Here is an 18,693-nt window from a genome sequence, read left to right as displayed (position 1 = left end):
GATTTGGTAAATCGCGTAAGACTAAATAATGGGAGATATAGAACAGTAGAATGACAGATTGGCTGAATGAATAAATGAGATATACATGTAATGGTTGTGTGAATGAATGAATGCAAAAAAAAAAAAATGCGTGAAAATATGCACGAATTTATCTATAGCGCGGTTCATTGTGGATCATTGTGGTTAAAAGACGCGCCCATTTATAGGGTCCATTTTGGTTTCATCATTTTTACCGGAGGGGGGGGGGGGTCCGAGGGATAAGTGTGTTTACCGAGGTAATAGGGGGTAATTAAGAATTGTGCGATTTCCTTACTGAATTTTTAACTTGTATCGCAAAGTACACTTATGGGACATTTAGTTTACAGCTTCAATTTCATGAAATTTCTTAAAATTTTCATGATAAGTTATGTTGTTATAGCATTGAATCATGATTTTTTGAAGTATACACTCTCATAACTGCAGCGGTGTGTGCATACAAATTGAGTAACGCGCGTTAGCGCGTTATGAAAATTTGTATGCACACACCGCTGCAGTTATGAGAGTGTATACTTCAAAAAATCATGATTTGATGCTTATATTTACATTTTTTTAACTTCTTGCCTTTTCTGCAAATGTGATTCATACCTTAAAATTCCTCTCTGATCCTAAGGGTAAGTTAATATTAATGGAAGAGCCACAGTAACAGCCACAAGCGTGAACTTTGATTTTCGCTTGTGACGTTGCAGTTTACAGCGTTCAACGTTTGTGACGTCATAATAAAACTCGTCAATTTGACCTTTGACTACTTGTTGCATTTAGAGGCATTTAAACATCACGGAATTTAATGGAAAAACACAGTAGAATGTAAATATTTCACTATATGTTCAGAGGGGTCATAAACATACGATATTTGGTTATGAAAATCCAGAAATGAACAATGTTCAGATCGGCAGGACACGAACATTGGATGAAACAGACAAACATACACACTTTTGTTATCAAAAAGGTTACAACTGAAAATATATGACTTTCTTGTCATCATGACATCTCTCTCTCTCTCTCTCTCTCTCTCTCTCTCTCTCTCTCTCTCTCTCTCTCTCTCTCTCTCTCTCGTCATCATGACAAGAAACAGTAACTAGACATACTGTGTTCATAAATAATACTCTCCACTAAGAATATGTAACAATTCAAGTATTTTTCTATTGGAAAGTAATGGATGCACCATTTTTCATTTATTATACTCTCATGTTAAATACTGATATCTGATTGGTTTAGACGCAGTTGATAATCCGTTCTATTACCCTCAGCGTTAGCAACACAACGAATTGTTACATGCGCTGAATTATGCGCGTACGGTTCGCCGTGGATTCACGTCATTTCTATATAAAATCAGTAAAAAAATTAAGACATTCAGTATGATAAAATAAATAGTGCCTGTTTGGGAGGATAACAGTTGAAATTGACACCCCGAGGAAACCATTGTCAACCGACGCGAAGCAATTTCAACTGTAACCCTCCCAAACAGGCACTATTTATATAACAGTGACCCTGAACTTGCACAAACGACCAAGGCTCAAGACCAGGACATATTTACATGTCACAAGCAATCATTGTGTCACGTTTTAGTTTCCCTTTGTAAGATATGGCCTAGACAGGAGTTACGCATTTATTTTAAGAATGACCTTGAACTTGCACAACTGACCCTCGGTCAAGTTCATGACATACCTTCAGGTAATAAGCAATCCTTTTGTGAAGTTGGAAATTCCAATGTTTCTCCAGAAGAAAGGTATAGACCAACCACAAATTCTGGACTTTTTCTTCCAGTGACCTTGAACTTGCCCAAATGACTTTGGGTCATAATTTGAGTAGTTTATGCTTGTTGTTAATCTTGTTCGTATCTTTCTTTCTTTGTTTCTGTCAGTAAAATCTGTCGGGCGCCTGTAAAGTGCGAAACGAAATCGAAACGAAACGAAACCAAACGAAACGAAATAAAAAATCGAAACGAAACGGAATTAAACAAAATTAAAAACCAATTATGACAACATAAAGGTGAAAAAAAAAATTGTTTGAAATAAAATTTTTAACCATAAATACCATGTACAATGTATAACAACGTGCCGATTACCCGGTATTGGTAAAAAAAAAAAAAACCATGGTGACCCAAAAAACACATAATAAAGTAAAAAACTGATTTACATTATAATGTCCATATCTTTTTGTACGCACTCAAATTTGGAGAGAGAGAGAAAGAGGGTACTGTAAACGTATTAAAAAACTGTCTTTAGTCCTTTGACTGTGTATTCTATTTTGCGTTTTTGGCGGAAAACGGCGTCCGCAAAATCGCCAAATGTAAAATATATAAGTAGATAAAAAGGTAAATTCAGAAATGCGCTAAATAAAATCCATGCTAACTTGTTGAATAATTATTATATTCCGCCAAATATCTTGCACCCTAAATATAGTACGTTTACAGTACTATTTACGGAGACATTCCAACCACACGATCTTTTTATATTGATATGAAATATTGTAAAAATGAATCAAATAAAATGTACGTCCGTGTGAAAGGGAGAGAAGGAGGGGATTATGTTTGATTTAAGGTAATACACAGGTAAAAAACCTCTTTATAATGCAAGTTAATTTTGTCAAATTACGACGTTCAAATTCATGCTATACATATTAAAACAATTCTTACTATATAGTAGAAACTGATAACCGATCAGTATGCTCTAAATCACATTGTATTCGATCGTTTAATTTTAAAATATTTCAAATCAAATTGTTGTTATAATGTCTCCTTCAGTATCATCATCATCATCATATCTCTATCTCTCTCTCTTTCTTTCTTTCTCTCTTTCTCCTAAACTTGCGTATATACTTTGCTATTTGATGTCGCTGATAAGTTTTAAGGCATCTCTCTTTCTTTCTCTCTCTCTCTCTCTCTCTAAACGTCTGAATATCATTTAATGAAACAAATTAGAAACATTAAAAGGTATTGGAATGTGCATCGGTTATGTATATGATTATATAATTTTTGCAAATTTCGGATAATCGGCTTTAAAATTTACAGCGGCAATCTGAAACATACAGGTAGTTATATTTTATGGTTAAAAAATTTATTTCAATGAATATTTATTTTCACTTTTATGTAGTCAAAATTGATATTAGTTCTGTTTAAATCCGTTTCGTTTCGTTTCGATATTAAGTTTCGTTTCGTTTGGTTTCGATTCGCACTTTACAGGCGCCCAAAATCTGTCACTACAGAAAAGACACCTCTCTCTCTCTCTCTCTCTCTCTCTCTCTCTCTCTCTCTCTCTCTCTCTCTCTCTCTGTACAGTACAATTATAATGTCCAAAAACAAGTATATTTTTTCAACCAAAACAACAAACTGCGTATTACATGGCGACGAGCTAAAATATCAAATTGTGTATATAAGTAGATTCAGACGTCGTTTACACATTCAATTTAACTATTAAGCATATATATATATACCAGAGCCAAATAATTACAGTGCAACAGTGCCATATTATCGCCAGTATAATTACACGGGAGTCGGCCAAGATTGACAAACGAAAAAATAAAGAATAGCAACCAAACAAAATTACACATTTTAATACGAGGGTTGTTAGAAAAGTTCGCAGACAAAGTGCATGATTTACAGCAAAATTACTGTGTAGTTTGTAGGATGACGTATATTTTATTAAATGACTACCAATTAAACATAAGTACACAAAAAATCATATGATTTTGAAGTTTATTCAAAAGATACAACAATTCTTATTTTGCATGAATTGGATTTACGGAGCATCATTTCATATTTCCACGACGTCAGGTGACGTCAAACTACTGAAAGGCAATTTAAACCTGTCACTCTTTTTCGAATTAAACACCTTTTTGTTCACACACTTTTCAAGCCATTAACCCATTAATAAAACGCATGTTCACACAATTATTTGTCAAATTTTTGTATAATGTCTTTTGTGTCATATCGTAGATCATTTTGGTCCGAAAATCTCTGTCCACGCAGTTTCGACCTCAGATAAGGAAATAAAGCGAAATCCATAGGTGCAAGATCCGGGCTGTAGGGGGGTCGGGGTGCTGCAAGAACTCAAGATATCAGTATTTCCATTTTAAAACCTTCATTTCCAATTGTAGTTCCAATTGTAAACCTTTGTCCTATAAAAATAGCAGTATCTAAGAACCATTTGGTTTCCATCGGAGATATTTTGGCGTGCACACAATTTAATGACGGCCCGGTGCTCCAAGGTGTCCATTTACGTTAACGTTTTTGACTCATTTTTCTAACGTTGGTCGTCCATATTTGGCGATAAAACGGTCAGAAATTCTTCAATTTGATTGAAACTTTCACAAAATGACCTTCAAAACTTATTGTGATCTCATATGAAATATTGTTTATTTTTATGCGCTTAAACTGTACATTTTCTTAATAAGGAAAAATGCGTACAAAATATAAAACAATTAAAAACTGACATGCTCCGTGAAGCAAATCTTATCAAAATAATCAATCTGTATATTTTTTAAGGTGCATTTAAAATAAACAAATTTTTACATATTTCTTAGAAAATACGTCAAGATTAAGTGTGAAAAGTTTCGCTGGTATCATGCGAATAGTCCGCTCACAATCGAACTTGTCCGCGAACTTTTCTAATCCACCTTGTCCTTTCTTTTCTCGCAAAAATCGAAAGTGATGCCATCCATCCATCCGTGACAGATTTGATCACGCCCCGACCGAAATTATCACCTCACAATATTCAAAGAATGATTCCTTATTACTTGTCCCTATTACTGTAACTTAAGAGAAAAATTCCTTAAACCGTCTGTCTTTAAATTAATTCTATTATTGTCAACACAAAATGTAAAGGATTTGTGCAATTTAGGTAAATATATTAAAGGGGCATGATCACGATTTTGGTCAAATTTTTTTTTTCGATTTTAATGTTTACAATGCTTCAGTGAGGCATTTTTAATAGGCAACCAAAATTTGAGTGTCATTTGTTGAGTTATAAGCGAGTTACAGAGCTTACAATTCTTCGCTATGTAAACAAAGCGTTTGTTTACATTTTGAATGTTGAAGTGAAAATTCCAGTTTTAGACCTCAAATAAATGGAACTGTTTATTTATGCTTTAAACGAATAAGAAGATAGACAAATCAGCTTGAAAAAGATTTTTTACTGGTATATTGTAAACAAAAACAGGGCACGAGCCTTGTTTACATGACGAAGAATTGTGAGCCCTGTATCTTGCTTAAAACTCATCGACTGGCACCCAAATTTCATTTGATCGTTAGAAATGCATTCCTAAAGCATTGCAAATAATAAAAGCAGAAAAATAAAATTTGACCAAAATCGTGACCATGCCCCTATATAAGAATGCTTTTGTTATCAGAAAACTTCATGTATAAACTTGCCTTTTCCAAGTGACCAGTATAGTATTGTAGCATGTGTATATTAATTGTATATATATGTCTATGAGCTGTACAGCTGTTGACCAATAAACAATACAGTACGTATATTTATATAATTTTAAGCCATTGTACGATTAAATATTTATATATAAATAAGCACACCCCGCTGCCGCCCCAATTATACATTTGAAATTATGGGTTATATAGTACAAAATCGATATGTAGTGCTATCACAAGCAAAGACACTGGAAAATGTAAAAATTACAATGTATATATATTACACTAAATATGACCATTTTGCCCCGAACTAGAGTCAAAACCCCTACCCCGGGGGACATGAAATTTTCAATTTTGGTAGAGGGCCTTCTGGCCTACTTAACTATGAAATGTTGCTTTTAATTTTTGGTCCTATTTTCTTTCCAATTTCATTTAGTTTGTTTGACTTCTCTCTGATGTCACATATATAATGGAACAGTAAGGCGAGGTCCACTAACTTGACCATTGTCCACTGTATTCCTGTATTCCCCTTGGCTTGTCAAAACCTGTTTTGCGATTCAATTTCTCACTAATTTGAAGAGGATGGGCAAGGGTAAGCAGCCTTCTTTCACTCCAGTCTTTATCAGAAAGGAGTCAGTGAGGGATGCTTCAGGTATCACTTGTACCGAGAATTCTTCATATAAGGTCTTGATGACGACCATCTTAGATGGTATTCCACAGTGTCTTAGCAGTTGCCACATTCCATATCTCTGTTGACTCTGTCAAAGGGTTTTTCGTACGATAAAATGTATGTACACTGTACAGTGATGATTGCCATTCAAGTGAACAGATTGCCTACAATTATTCTGAATGTTGCAATTCTAAATTACGCACTGATATCACTGGTCAAATATTGTTGCTATTATGTTATATATATCATAATAGCTGAAATAAAAGTGAAGAAAAAACAGTATGTATACAGATTATATGTTAGATGAAAATTATCATATGCATGAAGATTGTTACACAAAGAGAGCTAACTCTTTCAATTCTAGTCAGTTGATTAAATCATTTGGATTTCCCAAGGAAATATTTTGGTTAAATCATAGGCCTTGAAATAATTTTATGTCAATAAGTACATTACAATAAATGATGAAAATTTCATATCAAGCACATACTTTTCAGATTTTGTTCTCTCTCTAGGAATACGTGCAGTAAATTATCAACCTAATTAACTTGCTACCTAATCAAGTGATTCACGCTGCACATATGACTTCTGTAAAACTAGTAACTAGTACTACGATCGCGAGGGGGGGGGGGGGGGGGTAGAAGATAATTTCGATTGGGGGGGGGGGGCTATTTCAGTAAGTTTGAATTTTCTAGGACAGGGACGCCATACAGGGAAGTCTATTTGTCTCACTTTTATAAATGCGATTATCAAGTTTTCTTCCGGGACGCGTAATGATTTGGTGCAGTCAGTAGAACTTCACAGATAAAAAAATAAGTACGTTAACACATGTTGATAAAACATAAAAATCGTCATACTATATCTGTAGTGCATTATCATAAAGCTACTCAAGAAATTTGAAATCAGTTTGCCTAACCATGATAGCGTAAAAAGTCTGCAAAACGAAGATGGGACAGAATGACTGACAAACCGCAGTAAAGACTAAATACATGTAGCCCCCCTCCCCCCCCCCCCCCCAAAAAAAAAAACAAAACAAAAAAACAAAACAACAACAAACAAACAAACAAACAAACAAGCAATCAAACAAAAAACTACTAATACTAAGAATAACATTTTGCATTACCAAAAAAACCTATGTTTTTAGCGGAGCTAAAAAAGTCATTTAAGCTTAACTGTTTTCACGTTAGTCGTTTGATTAGATCGTCTGCTCCATGACAGCTGACGCTGTAAAAAAAAAAAAATACTTAATGATGTAACTTACTTAGAACATAACCCACTTTTTCATCCAATTAGCAGTCGCTAAATATTCTATTAAATTATGTTTTTATAATCGTTAAGAATTTCTCTAAGTTGACAGCGATGTCAACTTTCGATTGACAGCTTGGAGAGCTGTAAATAAAAGAGAGATGATACATGTATTTGATTGGCGCAGAACTTTTTATCAACCATGCAGTGAACAAGTTGGTTATGTTTTAAGTAAGTTAGATCATATTAAGTAAAATTTACGCCAATAAGAGTTCTTATCGTGTAAATTTTACTTAATATGATCTAACTATTACTTAACTAAATTATTTACTCTGTTTAAAAGTATCAAATATGTCAACCATGCAAACCCTGCACTTTTTTCAAAGTGTTGTCACAGGTCAATATAAAATTCATGTTCATTCTTATTGAAATTAAAAGATTCAAATTTTAACTCAAGTTCAGTGTTCTGATAAAATGTTTCATTTTGCGACAGATCGAATCAAATCTACTGAGATGTAACGTAAATGACGAAATTAAGGATAATTATGAGTCTCATTTCCTCTGTTCATTGTTAAGCGCACGATATTTGATGTGGAAGTTTAGGGTCCTTTCAAAAAATTCAAATTTTTATTGTTACGGTTACCGTATAAATGAACAAGAGTCCCATGAGTGCTTATTGCAAGCATCCGGCACCTGTTCGACAGCACAATAAAAACAATAAAACATTAATGTGACCATGAAAAGTTCCCTGGAAACGCTCGTGAATTACAAAATAATGACATGTTTATAAACCCCAGAAAGAATTAGATCTTTTTTCTTCCCTTTTTGGGAGTTGATTTTAATCAACTCTCCTATGCAGTTACTCTGGCAAACCGAAAGTGAAACAGTGTTTGGACCTAAGCAAAAATCATCACCGCTGACAAGACTTAGTTCTCGGAAATAATCGATTAATTCGCGGTAATGAATTCTGAAGCATTGTTTTTCAAGGAAACTTATTTATTGATAACTTGAAAATAGTCAGATTTTAAATGATAGGAAACAATTTATAAATTTTTTTAGTGTTATGTATTCCTACGCTAGAGTTTACTATAGTATCGTTCAACCAGACGATCGGTGGTTTCCGTAAAATCTTCGACAAGCAGAGAATTTCTCTTGCTTCTCGGAGATTAACGGAGACAGCCGAGCGTCTGGTTGAACGAAGCTTGAGTTCAATATTGCTTGGATCCATACAATTTTTCAGAAAATATTTCGATTACTGATACGTACGTTGATGGAATTAATAGTATCTTTAAATATTACACGACATGATTCATATCGGGTTTTCTCGAAATTCTTTTCGGAAGAGTCCGAGTATTCATATTATAAAAAATGTGCATAAATCAAATACATATAGGAAACCACTTGCCATGCAAAATAATATTATCGTTGTTTCTAAAATAAATAATAATCGATAAAATCAACTCCCGTCAGTACTTCAGTACTTTGATTGATAAATTGACCCTTTCTTTTATCTAACCTACTTATGTACATTACATATACAATATAGTTGTAAAGTTGATTTGATTTGAACATATTTTATTGAATACATATATTTAAAATACATATGCAAATGGTTTGGACACAAGTTCTGACAACTTACTAGGTCTTTACCATTAAATAGAAAAATTATACAAAACTTACAACTGTTATTTCATGAAATAGAATTATTATTACGATGAATGAAAATAAGTGATATATACGAAAATAAGAAACATGCACATAAACTATAGTTGTAAAGTTCAAGAAAGTAAGTGGGGTGAACGAACAGTATGATTAATTTTTGAAATAAAGAAACACAATTTTCTTAATGTAATGTAATCAACTGAAGACATGATTTCATAGAACTTTTTAGTGTTAGGAGAAGAACAGTAATATGTATCTAAAGACTGACTTCGTAATTTACTTAATGCCTTGCATTCTAATATAACATGAAATTCATCACCAATTTTTTACAATTACACAAATTACAATAACATTTACTTCTTTCAACAATACCCCACCTTCCTATTTCAACAGGAAGATGATGATTTGTAGTTCTAAACTTAACTAATATTTTTCTTAATTTACTGGGTAACAAGAGTAAGTAGCGTTCACATTCAAAATTTGTTTTAAAAATTCTATATACATGTATAACACCCTTGGTCGATTCCTGAATATCGTTATGCCATTTTTGTAAAAATTGATCTCTTAGCCTTTGGTTAATAGTTGACTTAATCCAACTGGAGTTATAATGGTATGATTCATGATCACACCATACATTTGAAAGCCCGCATTTATCTAAAACATTTTTTAAAGAGCATAGCCATGGATTTAATATTTGTCCCTTATCAAAAAGAATACGTACATACATATATGTGATTTTGCTTAACTTGTTTTCACTGCTATTGATTATGTTGGCCCAGAATGAAATCATTCTGGTAAAAATGGTTATATACAGAGGAAATCGTCCACCAAAACCATGCAAAGATAATTAGTCCAGATAATTAGCTAATACCTTGTCACCAAAATCGTTCAAAGATAATTAATCCAGATAATTAACTAATACCTCGTCACCAAAATCGTGCAAAGATAATTAATCCAGATAATTAACTAATACCTCGTCACCAAAATCGTGCAAAGATAATTAATCCAAATAATTAACGGATACCTCATTACCAAAATGTTTGATCTATCTAACTGCAGATTATGTACAGAGGGGAAAGTTATGAAAGTTTATATCTCTCAAACCATATCATTGGTACAACAGGTACAACACATATATTTCCATACAAATGCAAGACCAAATTAGAAAGAATAGGGAATTATCTGTCGTTTTCCTGGATTTATTCTAATGATTTCGATATTTTACTTGCCAGGAAAACGTCAAAACAGGCGCCATTACGAAAATTGGAAATTGGAAGCCTCCAACTAAAGTCGACTTTATTTTGATATATTTACATTTTCCAGTGCCGTTGCCTGTGATAACACTACGTATCGATTTTGTACTATAAAACCCATAACATCAAATTGGGGCGCCAGCGGGGTTTGCTTATTCATATTTAAATATTAAATCGTACAATGGCTTAAAATCATATAAATATAAGTAATAAGGAATCATTCTTTGAATATTATGAGGTGATAATTTCGGTCGGGGCGTGATCAAATCCATCATAAAGCCCTTCGGGCTTTATTGGATTTGATCACACCCCGACCGAAATTATCACCTCATAATACTCAAAGAATGATTCCTTATTCCTTATAAATATGCATTAAAACTCGCCATTATACCACTTAAAATGAAAATCTACTCCATATTCTGATAATCACACTGATATTAAACAAATACAGACAGTAGAGCCTAATACAGTACCCGCAACGTTAAGTTTTACAAAATAAACGACAGGATAGGAATAACGCACGTCAGAACAATAAACACGCAAAATCTGTAATCGCGAGATTTAAATCAAAGTACTGAAAGTACTGATAGACGGAGGCATCATTTGAGAGAGAATTAAACTAATAAAAATAAACGATTTTCCAAATTTAAGATAAAGAAGGTTTGAAGTATGAAGACTTTGCAATATCAAATACTACAGAATTGAAACTACTTTTAGAATCTTACATCTTGAAGAGTTCCTACTCTTATATGGAATATATACACAATAACAAATAAATTGCAAAACAGAAGAAATATTTTAATAGTTACGATTATAAAAAAAATGATTTATGATATATAGATTTATGCTAATATAATCAATACAAACTCTTGAACAGCAAACATATCATTTTCATCTTCGCCCCTGCTTAAAAACCCCATTTGTTAGGTAATAGTATCTTAATTTCGCATAGTTGTTCTTTTTCTTTTGCATAACATATGATTCGATTGTAGAGAGTGATCAAATATGTTTCTTACCATTTCCCAAAATTATGAAGAGGAAATATTTATATTAAAGGGACGCTACAGCTCATTTTACGCAAACTACCATGAAATGAAAATTATCCAGCAACTTATATAAATTTTTCTTGCAAAGGTAAGAGTATTAACTTTGCAAAAATAATGCTTTGTAAAATTTGAAAATTCTCATTTTTGACGATCCTTACAGTGAATATTGCCTTTTGATTACCAGCTTAGCGCATCGATTTTAAATATTTTAGCGTAAATTTCTGCAAGAAAATGTGCATATCACGAATTTATACCTACAAATTTCATCAGTGGTGTAAATAAATATTATGAATTTGACGTATAACCCAAAATTTACGAGAGAAATTATGTTTATTGCTTGCCATATGTGTAGTACTATCGATTGTATTTTTTGTAATTGCAAATAAATTAATATTATTTTGAAAAACGATATTGAAATATGAATCCTAAACGAGTATGGTAAATTTTTGTCACTAGCTGGTGTCCATCAAACCTACTAAGTTCATTATCGACGTCACATGCAAGCTGATCGGTTGCAATAGAGGTGGCTTATAGAGCCCCCGTCTAAAAATGCGCGAAATAAACAAATTTTAACACGTCGCTGTGTTCACTAGACTGTATTTGAGATGCAAGAACCCATTAAAGCGATTTTATTGAGTAGTTGTATCGTAGTTTTATTAGTTAATTGTGTGTAAAGCCCTTTTTATAAATGGCAAACGAGCACTTTACAACACTGCGCGTTCAGAATTATTTTGCTTCGCACAAGCAGTTCCATACGTTACACGAACTCTTGCATTCGTTGCATGCGTTTTTGTGGTCACAACACATCTACTCAAAATAGTTGACATGCAAACTATTCAGACGCGACCGAATGCTATTCAAATTGTTGCAAATCAACTCACTAACATTAGTACAAACGTTTTACCACGTTTTGTGTATTCACAAGAGCGATGCACGATTTTTAAAGATTGTAAGATAAATCGCAGCCTTTCATGTGTGTGTTGTGCGACCATTAGACTGTTTCTCAACGTGTCTTAAGCCCCTTTCACAATTGGCGCACGAGCACTTTACAACACTTTGCGATCGGAATTTTTTAGATTCGCACGAGCTCTCTCATACGTTGAACGAGCTCTCGCATACGTTGCACGAGCTCTCGCATTCGTTGCATGCGTTTTAGTGCTTGCATCATGTCTCCTTAAAGCCCCTTTCACAATTGGCGCACGAGCAGAAGCGACCAAATATTCGTGCGACCGAAAAAATTAGATATGAATCGTTAATTGTTGCCGAAATAATCGCATATGAAAAAAAGTATTCGCATGATCTGAGCGAGCGTTGTACGATGTAAACGCCTTGAATCTTGCGATATATCTTGCGTCTGTATGCGACTGTTGTACAATGAAAGCAACTTTTGAAAGATAATACGATATGAACGCGCGAGAGACTAGGTGATCGGACGATTGAACGTGCACCAATGTGATTGGACGTGCGATTATGCGTTCCATGGTACGAATGTTCGTGCGAGTCAGAGGGGGTATATACACCGCCCATGTTCAGTAGACATAGTTGAAAGCGAGACAAGTATTCCTTTTAAAGGAATGATCGGCAATAAAGATATATATATAGCTAGAAGCAATCAACATGATCAAGTTGATGCAAAATAATTTAAAAAGTACTGTATTTTTACAAAATATAGAATATTTTGAATCTGTACACCATAATTTCATCATTATAAACCGTCAACAAATTTAATTTTGAAATAAATTTGGGGAAAGCCGTTCGTAAACTCTTCTTCTTCTTCTTCTTCTTCTTCTTCTTCTTCAGAATACTGAGTAGGGCCAGAGACATAAATAACATTGTTATTTATGTCTCTGATAGGGATCTTCAATGAGCATTAACACGTATACAAAGAAAGAGTTGTATAAGATAATTTAATGCGACTAAAAAACATTGAATGCCATCATAACTTGCTATTGAGGTCGCATTATAACGTAACCTTGTTTATAAATCAAGCCGTCTTCCTAGCTACTATTATGCAACATCAATAAATCGTGGTCAGTTCATGGAGCATCTTCTTATGATCGAGGTCAGTTCATCGAGGTCAACTGCATTACTGAATGAATCTTTCGATCAAAATTCTTACGCGTGAGACAAAATGTGCATTCTTGAATTAACAGATCGAACTGTATTTAATGTATGTTTGCATCTCTTAAGGTAAATGAATTGAAATAAAACTGAGTTAAATGTTATATAAATACTAAATCAAAGCTTCAAGATTTTATAAGAACAACTTATGCAAGCGGAATGTGTGCGCACGTGGAAGCATTTGCCGGATGCCTCATATAGTCACAACAGTGATCGGCCGTAGCCGATCACAACAAGAAGGTACAGATATGCAGCGGCATTTATTATTATACCTCAATATGATTATTCTAATATATCTGATTGGTCTAGAAAGTCACATGACAGGGCGATGTCATAGGAATGAAAAAGCCGATATGAACATACGATGAAGACAAATATGACTAAATCAAAAAAAATTAATCATTAAGGTCTTCCGTTTCCAACGGAAGACCTTATAGTGATTGTAATGTTTCTTATTAAGGTCTTCCGTTTCCAACGGAAGACCTTATTGTTATTGCTTTGTTTCTTTTTCCCTATTCTTCTATATTATTTTTTTTTTTCTTACAAATTTTGTGCTCGCGAGATCTCGAAAACTACTCAACTGATTTTCATAAAACTTTCAGATCTAATAGATGATGATATGAACCGTATTGCAAATTTTTTTTATTGATGACGTCACTTCCGGTTTTGAGATATAGTCGTTTTATCGATTTTCAGAGGGGTATTTTGTCGGCAGTACTCCTCTTTAACTATAGCAGTTATATACTTGAAATTTCCAGCGATGGTAGACGGAAGACTGAAAATGTGCATGTAGGTTTAAAATCATTTCGATCGCAAAAAGCGTCGAAGCTCGCCTGGACCCGAAAATTGAGATTAAACAACGTCATAATTTTTTCTGTTTTTCTTTAATTATCTCTTTTCTAAAAAATATTTTGTTAGAACATGTAATGTAAAAAAAAGTTTCTATTTACAGGACCTTTTCTTTGAAATCAAGAAAAAGGGGCTGGCCCCTCAAATAAGGGCACAAAAGGGCTCTAAAGTCTTTAATCTGTAACCCTTTTCTGAGAGATATTTTGTGAAATGTTATAGAAGCAAATATGTTTATCTCAGTTATGTATCGAAGCAATGTAATGATTTTGTCATGTATTACGTGATTAAGGGTATTTAGGGGCCAGAAGTCCATAATATCGATCTCCCATATCTCAGAAAGGAAAAATATTTTGTAATGCAATACAGAGGAAAAGTTGGTCAAATTAATGTTCTTAACAATATGCAACCTTCAAACTTTTGTTAAACGGCCCCTATAAGGAGATAAAGGATCGGCCCCTAAAACCTTTTTTCTCATATATCTCCAAAATGGTAACGAATTTCTAAACACTTGTTGAACAAAATTTGTTTAGAATTAAATGACCTTTCATTTAATATGTAGATAAAGGGGCTGGCCCCTCACATTAGGGGACCAAAGGGCTCTAAAAAATCTTTAATCTGTAGCCCTTAACTGAAAGACATTTTGTGAAAGGTTATAGAAGCAAATATGTTTATATCACAGTTATGCATCCAAGCAATGTACATGTAATGATTTCGTAATTAAAGGTTTTTAGGGACCAAAAGTCCCAAATTTTGATCACCCATATCTCAGAAAGGAAAAATATTTTGAAATGCAATACAGAGGAAAAGTTGTTCTTAATCATATGCATCCTTCAAAATTTCGCCAAACGGCCCCTATAAGGAGATAAGGGATCGGCCCCTTAAACCTTCTTTCTCATATATCTCCATATCGCTAACGAATTTTTAAACACTTGTTGTTGACAAAATGTTTTCAGAATTAAATGTCCTTTCATTTGATTCCAAGAAAAAGGGGCTGGCCCCTTAAATTAGGGAATCAAAGGGCTCTAATTTTTTTTTATCTATAGCCCTTTAATGAGAGGCATTTTGTGAAAGGTTGTGAATGCTAGATTAGGTATAATACGTTTCTATATCCTTTAAAATATAATGATTTTCTCTTGCGTTACCCACTTCGGGTTTTTAGGGACCAGATGTAAACAAAATTAATCTTTTCAATCTTAATTGGAAGAAATTCAAGCATGTAAAAAAGCAATGTAATAGAACTTTTATAAGAAGCGATGCAATAAAGCATTAGTACTTCACTCCTTTTTCCATATCATGTTTTGTTGTCGAAAATCAAAGTAGATGATGTCATATTTTCTTCTAAAAATCGGACGGAAGACCTCCTCGTTGCTCGCAACGAGATCGTGTCTAGTTATTATTATTATTTTTAGGGTCTTCCGTTTCCAACGGAAGACCCTCTTGTTATTCTATTGTTTCTTTTTATTAAGGTCTTCCGTTTTCCAACGGAAGACCTTATTGTTTTCGTTCGGTTTCTTTTTCCCTATTATTAGGGTTTTCCGTTTTTCAACGGAAAACCCTTCTGTTATTCTACTGTTTCTTATTATTATTTTTTTTTTTTCCCGCAAATTTTGTGCACGAGATTTCTCGAACATTTTTTGTCTGATTGCTATGAAACTTTCAGGGTATGTAGATGATATTAATATCTCTAGACGTTTTTTTCAAATTTTTAAAATTCACCTCCGGTTATGAGTTATTGCCCTTTAATTGAAAATTGGGGTGTCTTTTGTCCAGAGTTGATCTCGGGAACTACAGATGATAGATGCATGAAATTTAGCGAAATTGTCGGTAACATTTTATAGTTTTGCTGGCATGAAAATTTTGGTAATTTCTTTGTTAGTTTTTGAGCTATTTGTCGCCAAAGTTTAAGATTTTTTCGGGGCTGATATTTTGTTGCTTTTTGTATTATAACCTTTAAACTAAAAATATTTTGTTAATACATATAGAACAAAAGTTTTTTAGAATAACGAGAGCTTTCATTTAAAATTAAGAAAAAAGGGCTGGCCCCTATAATTAGGGGTGAGCAGCTCATACACGTAATTTTCTGATAGCAAAAATCGTTATCATTTTATGATAAAAAATTAATTCAGTTATTGTTAATATATTAAATAATGTCATTTGGTATCAAATTAAACAAGTTATGTGCTATATTTTTTTTCAAATTTCATAAAACAAATATGTGAGAATCGTACATGAACGAGTTAATATGTCTACATAGACACACAAGCGAACAAATGCCACATTAAGGCCCAGGCATTTACTGCATTACGTTGTGTTGCGTCTTAGATAAATTGTTGTGATTCAATTTCATTTTTTTCATCTATATCATTTATGAATTCAATGAACACACATTATTTAAACGTTCTATGTGCAACTATTTGTCGGGGCGCCCCTGTTTGTAACCCCCGCGCGCGCGCGCCGAATGTAAACAGTAACGAACGGCATTGTAGAAAAGAGAGAGCCGTAATGCAGAAGAGAAGTTGTGTATTCTTTCGGTGTACACATGCATTTTCAATTTGCTGTGAAACATATATGAACATGCACAGGGAACAATACTACATATTTGTTTAAGGAGGATATTTTTCTCGTGTGAATCGTTTACGAGGAAATTCTGACAGCCACACTTCTGTCGACGATCAGCCGTTGATAAGCTACGAGTAATAAAGGAGAAAAGATGGACATTAAAGTGTGTGATTTATGTGGATGTTACTGAAGAAGGTGAGGCTTTTACTCCTTTTAAAGTTTCTTGTTAACTGGTTAAAATTTAGTATATAGTATAAATGTACATGTAAGTACGTGCACACTGTTAGATGTTTTTGTTATGGTGTGGGTGTTTGTTTACTAAGTAAACGTGTAATTTTTACATGTTTCATGGATGTTTAGACTCGCTCGAGGTTCATGGGGGACTGGAAAGGGTAACTTCAGGAATTTATCTATTTAAAAAAATAACAGATTGTGAATTTTCAACTCAAAATTCAAAGCAGGGTCTAATTAGAAACATATCATATATTCTTGTGCAGAAGACTCCAAATGTAGTCATGAATACCCTGTAGACATAACTTCAAGTAAATAAAATTGTATACTTCAGACTTCAGAGTTAAAACATGACTTTAATATCTTTATGATGCCGATCATTGTATCATTAAAGAGGTTTAGCAGACCAACGGGTACCCGGTACATGTACTTGTACATGTAGGTTACAAGTTAGAACTATGCCTACCATTCTACCAGTTCACATAATTTTTCTTGTTTAGCAGTTATGATGTGTACTTAAATTGTCCTTGTTGATGTTTTAAATGTTATTTTTTATTCTCTTTTTAATCTGACTACTGGCAATACTGGCGTGCGAGCAGTTCTCGCCGAGGACCATTTCTCGCTGGTGCACTGTTACATCATATTTTCGTATATAATTTTATGTGTTGATAAAATGACGTAACAATGCACTGGTGAGAAATGGTACTCGGCGAGAACTGATCGCACGCCAATATTGATTAATTACAGACAAAAACTGAAGGTTGCGAGTGTTATTTTTTATTGAACAACATTGTTTAAAATGATTCTTTATATATGTGACGATCAGACCGGTTTGAATACCAGTGCCAGATAGCTCAGTTTGTAGAGCACCTGACTAGAGATTCAGGGGGCCCAGGTTCAAATCCCGGTTTGGTCCTTCATTATTTCTCCCATCCTGTTACAATATTGGTGTTGTGACCAACCCCTGGAACTAATAGGTTAACTCGATCCTGCCAGGGATGATCTTTGAGGGTGAAGATCATTTAAGGGGGAGGAATGTGACGGTCAGACTGGTTTGAATACCGGTGCCAGATACACGTAGCTCAGTTGGTAGAGCACTTGACTAGAGATTCAGAGGGCCAGGTTCGAATCCCACTTTGTTCCGTTGTTATTTCTCCCATCTTTTACCTATACATGTATATCAAATATATGACAGATGATTAAGGTCATCACATGTTTTGCAAGATGCAATAAGTGATAAAAACCTTTACTTTACAACAGAATACATTTAAGTGAATATTTATGTTTCTTGTTATTTTTTGGTGTGGTTTTCTTGACAGTGTCGCATAAACAATTTACCCACTCCTAAAACACAAACTTTCTTTTTGTGGATTCAGCTTACCGCTGATTGGCTGCTGTTGCAGCAGACAAATAAGATATGCACGCACAAAACACAATGAACTTATCAGAGAATGAGTTGAGTTTATTTAAACTGTTGGAATTTGGGTATTTTTTTTTAAATGTATACTTGTGACAAAACATATATGTGGTACATACAGCTGTAGCTTTATGAAGAAAATTTTGGTTAGACCATATATACCTATCATGCAAGTAAATGATATTTACAAAAAACTTGCAATTTATGGCGCACGAAATATACGCTAGTTTTATAAAGATTGA

This window comes from Magallana gigas, chromosome 9 (genome assembly GCF_963853765.1).
Source record: "Magallana gigas chromosome 9, xbMagGiga1.1, whole genome shotgun sequence".
Taxonomy (NCBI): Eukaryota; Metazoa; Mollusca; class Bivalvia; order Ostreida; family Ostreidae; genus Magallana; species Magallana gigas.
The sequence above is the reverse complement of the archived record's forward strand: the minus strand, read 5'-3'. Positions refer to the sequence as shown.